This window comes from Nicotiana tabacum, chromosome 8 (assembly GCF_000715075.1).
Source record: "Nicotiana tabacum cultivar K326 chromosome 8, ASM71507v2, whole genome shotgun sequence".
Taxonomy (NCBI): domain Eukaryota; kingdom Viridiplantae; phylum Streptophyta; class Magnoliopsida; order Solanales; family Solanaceae; genus Nicotiana; species Nicotiana tabacum.
The window spans coordinates 30,363,622-30,370,003 of record NC_134087.1 but is presented as its reverse complement, the minus strand read 5'-3'; positions in this window follow the sequence as shown (position 1 = coordinate 30,370,003).

Sequence of the window (6,382 nt, the reverse complement as noted above, 5' to 3'; positions counted from 1 at the left end):
AAACAAAAAGGTAGCAAGTTAGTGCGGATTATGAGAAGAAAACGTTGCAATATTTAAACACATAGTGCGAGAATATAAATCATGTCCTAATTTGGGAGCCTCGTTGTGCCCGAGATAGGCCTAGCTACAAGTTGATTTGGAGAACTTATAATGCTAAATGCCTCATTTTATTGATAAAAATAAGACAAATCCCAAAACAACACTAAAATAGCAGAAAATTAAATATCACTAATGGCAGTTGGCCTTATTACATTCTTAAAGAAAAATAAAAGACTCCTAGCTACTTGGTCCCAGAAAGACCTTCTTCAGGTTGAATGTTTTCGTTAATCAGATCCTCCAGATCGCGCAGATTTTCTAGTAAAAATGCCTTCGCCAGGGTTTCTCCTTTGCCTTCCTCAGTGTTCTGACAATCGGTGACTCTTTTCCTCACTTTCCCTTCCAACTCCAGCAGACTGTATTCCAGATATTCCAGCTTCTCACTAGCCCTGGTGACTCTATCTTTCCATTCGTTGATTTGGTTACTTGATGGGAGGTTCCTCCACCAGGTCAGCAAGAGTGAGGGTATGTTGATCATACCAAAGTTGGGAACTTTGTCATTCATTTATGCAAAACAAAAGGGTGAGGCCATACTTTTGACAGACTCGGCTATTAAATATCAACAATTAGCATGAGCAGCATTTAGTTCTCCAAATAAATGCACAGACATGGTAGCATCCGTTTGGGTTTCAAGGAAACCCAGTGGACTTTGGACAAGGCTATCTTAAGGAGTCATTATGCGGACAACATAACTGACGCGACTAGGTTTGACAGTGATGCATGCACAATTGAACAGAGTAGGGTTTCTATATGGTATTAGATTGGTACCTTGAGCGGACAACTCAAGAGGGAAAGGCATGGAACCGTCGACTACACCGTTGATCGACTGATTTTACTGCAAATACGCCTTTGCCAAATTTAGGGGGATAATGATATCGGAAGGGCGCAACCACTCATTATAAGAGTTGCTATGGTATTTTGTTTGGCACGAGTGGAATATGATGTTGAATATGCAATTACAAGTTGTCATGTATTTGCATAAAGTAATGATTACAATAATTGCTCATAATTACAATAGTATTGAAGGAAAGCAGTAAAGGAAACCATTAAAGAAAAGAAACAAGGAGCTAAGTCAGTTTCGTAATAGAAGAGAAATAAAGACATTAAATAAAGGCAATAAAGAAGCAGTAAAGTCACAAATAACATGAAATGATAAAAGCCTAAAAGAAATATTCCCAACAGGGTCACCACACTGTCGCGTTCCCTTTTTCTAAAAAAAAGCGAAATCGGGCTTGTGACATTTGGGAGGACGACTCGTTCCCTTTTGGGAATTGGGTTTTGGAACTTGAAGAGTCGCCACCTAATGATTAAGTGCATTAGGACACTAAGAAGGGTTTGAGTTTGAAGAACCAGAGTTTGGGTAAGGGCTAGAAATTATCTCGAGGGGAAGGTGTTAGGCACCCCTCAAGATCCACAAGTGTTGTTCCCGACCATGTTACAATTGTGACTTCACATAATCAAATAAACAATTAAGGGCTCAAGTAAGAAGGGGTTCACATATTATTGCAAGCAAATTGAAAGTTTGAAGAGAATAAAGAAAGCAAAAATTTTAAGGAAATAGTTCGGACAATAAAACAAGTTAAAAAGAAAGGGGGTCCTAGGTTTACAAACAATATGGATCACATCAATGCAATACCCGGTAATCACTCCTTAAAAGAGGGGTTACACGTGGTATTAGCGCCCCGGTCATCATATCCATAGCTACCTTTCCCACCCGGTTAAGGAATTAAAGCGCAGAATGGTGTCGTTACTTATTGCAGCTATTACCCGTCCCGATCCTATCAGTCCCAGAGGCATTTAAGACTACTAATCCTAAAGGGGAGGAAGTTGGGGCTTTTTCAGAGTTTCAAAAGGATAAAAATCTAGGCGACAAGCAAAAAAACAAACAACAGTTAAAGGGTGAACAAATAGCAATTAAGGCTCAAGTAGGCCTCCTCATTCAAAGCAGCAAGTTATTTAGCATGACTTACAAGTACTGGTTAGGTCTTTAATAAATTAAAGCGTAGGATAGGCTGATTCATCACATATTTCTCAGATGAGGAGTCCGAATTAGCCTTGTTTGGTTGTAGTTATCAAAAAACTGACACAATTAATTACCTAATAGTTTGCCTAAGTGAGACCTATAGGCATGGCCTCTAGCAGAGCTTTCTGATTTTAAAGAAAGATTGCTGGTTTTATAAACAAAAGGATCTGCAGACTTTAAACGACCTTATGACTGATTTTAGACTCATAGATGAAGCTGATTCAATTGATTACTCCTATAGGCAAGTTCATCTAAGCGTTATTGGTTTTCAAAACGATTACATAAATGCAGGAGTCCTATAGGCATGGTATCTAGAATGGAGTTGATCATTATTAAACCTATGATTGTTTGCCTAAAGACATATGCAGAAATGCAGAAAACCTAAGATCATGATTTCTATATGCAGAACTTATAGGCATAATTTCTAAGATACAGAAATGCAGAACTTATAGGCATAATTTTTAATGTGCAGAAATGCAGAACTTATAGGCATAATTTCTAAGGTGCAGAAATGCAAAACTTATAGGCATAATTTCTAAGATGCAGAAACGCAAAAGTGCAGTAAAACAGATAGGCATGAGTTCTAAAATGAGAATGCAGAAATTCATAAATAACATATAGGCAGGTTTTCTACCATTTGCATGCATTCATCCCCATCCCTTTCCACTATCCATCCCCGATAGTTATCACAACATTACAGACCCGAATGAATAACAAAAGAAAAGTAAAATTACATCAGAAGTTCCAGCTACAACCAAACAGCCTAATTCAGACTCAAAGTCCAACAATATGAGATAAACCAACTTCTAGGATTAGATTTCTAAAAGCCTTTCTCATACTTGGGATGTATCAAAGTTCCCAAAAGTCTCAAAGGGCTCCGGGCAATACTTACACCCCAAACACATTGCAGAATTAAGAGCTTAGTGTAGTGTGGAAATGCCAGCCCCTAGATGTCCAAGTTCAGAGGAAACTAAAGGTACCAAAGCAAGGCTAATAAGAGAGGGGCAGAACTTAGAATCTAAGAGTAAGTGTAAGTGCACATGGGAGAATTAGGGAGAGCCATGGCAGGCTGGTGGTTGTGCCCAGCAATTGGGAATGCTGGCACACCCCTAACCAGCCTGTTAGCCAAACTTGAGAGTTAGGACCCATTGTGGATCAGGTTATGGACTGGGCAGTAATTTGGATACTGCCAGGCCAAGAACCTTAACTCAAACACATAGAAGAGAACAGGGGTAGGGATTCACAATAGAAAAAGATGCAGGGAAAGAACATAATTAACATAAATCATTGAACATGAGCAGTAAAGTAATCAAGAGGGCTAGAACTGTAAAGTAAACACATAGGGGTGTGGAAGAAAATTAACTCATAACATACCAGTTTCAGGGAAAACAAGTAAAAACAGTAGCCTTGAAAAGGCCAAGTTGCAAAAAAGCAGTTCCAAAAGATCTCAGAAAAAAGCAGAATGTTGAAAGAATATTGAACTCAAAGCAATATTGTAAGTGTGTAAGTAATGTAAGTTGAAAGTGTTGAACTGAAGGTTCAAGGTGTCTAAGTGCAGAAGGGTAGTCCCCTTTTATAGTGCAGAGGCAAGTAAGAAAAGGAAGAAAATAGGTCTGCAATCAATCACACAAAATCTTCCTTTAGTTAAGGGATTCTAATTTCAAATGGGTAGAAGACAATTAAGGAAAGAATTGGATTAAAATCTTTTACAAAGTAACACAAGAAGGGTAAATACACAGGGCTTATTTAAGGCAAAAGTCCAATGGTACACGATTTGTGAAAAAATAAGGAAAGGGAATCAATCAAACAGCCAGTAAAAAATCGAAATTGCAGGCTTTGTTCAATTGAACCAAGTCAGGAAAAGGTAAAGAAGGTTCAATTAGAGAAAATCAGTAACAATCAATCAAAACCTATTAAAAGGAATTCAGAATCAATCAATAGTTGGCAAAACCCTTTTTGAAAGAAGAATTTCTCATATATAAAGTACACAAGTATGTGAATCAAGAAGGAATTGTCATGTTACTTAGAAAAAAGTCTAACATAGAAAGGTTCATAATCATAAGCAAAAGGATACAAGTCTAGTTTGCAGGCTCACAATGAGTCTGAGAGTCCAGGGTCCCAAAGTGGAACCCTAACTCGCACACAAAAGATCAAAATTGCCAAGAAATCCTCAAATCTTAGGGTTCCAAATTCAGTCAGACGATAGAGATGAGAAGGCAAGCCACTCGATAGAGGCTCAGGAGTCTTTTCCAAAGACTTATGGGAAACAAACAGACGTGATACACAGTCAAGGTCATGGAGAACACATTTTGAGAAAAAACTCAGAACTTAAACAAGTTCTTAGGTAAAAACAGATGAATCATGCTTAGTAAGAACATAAACATAGTCCAGTAAAGCAAACAACATCAAAGAACTCACAGTAAACACATATAGTAGAAGAGTAAGGAAAACATAACACGGATTAACATGCGAGTACAAGAGAAAAGAAAGTAGAAGGATAGTACATGCGTAGTAAAAGAAGTCATACGAGCATAACACAGACGAACACACATAAAGAAAGAATCAGAAAGATATTTTGAAGAAACCTTTTAGAAACCCTAAATCGAAATTAAACGATTTTGAAAAGAGAATTTGGGGAAAAAGTTCAGTAGACCACATACATATTCCAGATCTAAGAAAATAAGCAAGTAAAGAACCTCGGACAGCTTAGGGTTTCAGAGAAAAGCCTAGAAATGAGAAAGGTCTTGAGGAAAGTCAGATCCTGAGTCGAAAAGACTCATATTGCTTGAACACGCCGGAATAATGGTCGGAGAAGCCATAGATCTACAGATCTGAGAAGGATATGAAGAGAGCCATCGGAGTTTGGCCTTAAAACATCAAACATCCAAGGTTGAGTGGTGGAGGGGAGTGAGTACAGGCCATCCATGGACTGAGAAGCCATGGATTCCGGAGGAAACATGGTAGAATAAGGTGGGAGATGGCTAGGGTTTCAGAGAGCTTGAGAGTGTTTTGAGAGACGAAGGGTTTTAAGGCGGCGGGTCAGGTGAGAATGAGAGAGATTAGGGTAGTTGTTTAGGTTTAATTATGGAAGGGTAAATAATGGTCGTTGATCTGAATGATCAACGACCTAGATTTAAGAGGGTAGGTGGGAAACCGGGTAGGGTCATTTGAATTGGGTCGTGGGTTGGGTTAAAATTGAAACTGGGCCGGTCTGGTTGGGGTTAGGATTGGGTCAATTTAAGGGCTAAAATTGAAATAAAATGGGGCTGTAATTGAAATGAAATGGGGCTAAATGTTAAATAGCCAGTTTTTCCTTTTTATTTATAAAAAAAAGTAATAATGATTTTAAAAGCAAATTAAAAGTACTAAGCCAATTGATAATATATATAAATATTAATTTAAAAATACTGGAACCAATTTTACAATTATAAAATGCTATTAATCTTAAAGTAGGCTAGAATTGCAATTATATGCAATTTAGCTTTTTTAAATACCAAATAAATTTGTAAAAATGTATAAAAAATTACCTTAATTATATTTTTGTATAAATATAGGAATAAAAATAAATTACTCGCCAAAATTGATAATTTTGGGAATAATTACTGATTTTTGTACTGCTAAAAATGGACAATAAATTGATTTTAAAATCTTTGAAAAAATACCAAAAAATACCAAAACTCTTGGGCATGCTTATTTATGCATATACATGAGATTTTGAAAGTATTTTTTATATAAAAATAATAGGGAAAAATTGGGTATCAACATCGGGCGCGTAGCCGGAAAGCCATTATGTGAAATTCTGTGAAAAATGATTAACTTGGACTTTAAAATGTATTTAAGTTGACTTTGGTCAACATTTTGGGTATACAGACCCGGACCCGTGATTTGACGGTCCCGGAGGGTCCGTAGGAAAATATGGGACTTTGGCGTATGCTCGGAATCGAATTCCGAGGTCCCAAGCCCGAGAAATAAATTTTTAAAGAATTATTTTCTGGAATTATTTATGTGTTTTGAAATGAAATGTGTTTAAAATTGGATGGTATCGGGCCCGTATTATGGTTCCGAAGCTCGGTACAGGTCTTGTATGTGGTTTAACTCGAGTCTATGAAATTTGGTAAGAAACGGACTTGAAACGACATGAATCGGACCTTATTTGAGGAAATTGCGAAATTTGATGTTCTTAAGTAATTTCATGATTTTGATGCTAAATTCATAGTTGTTATGTTATTTTGATGATTTGAGTGCACGAGCAAGTCCGTATGA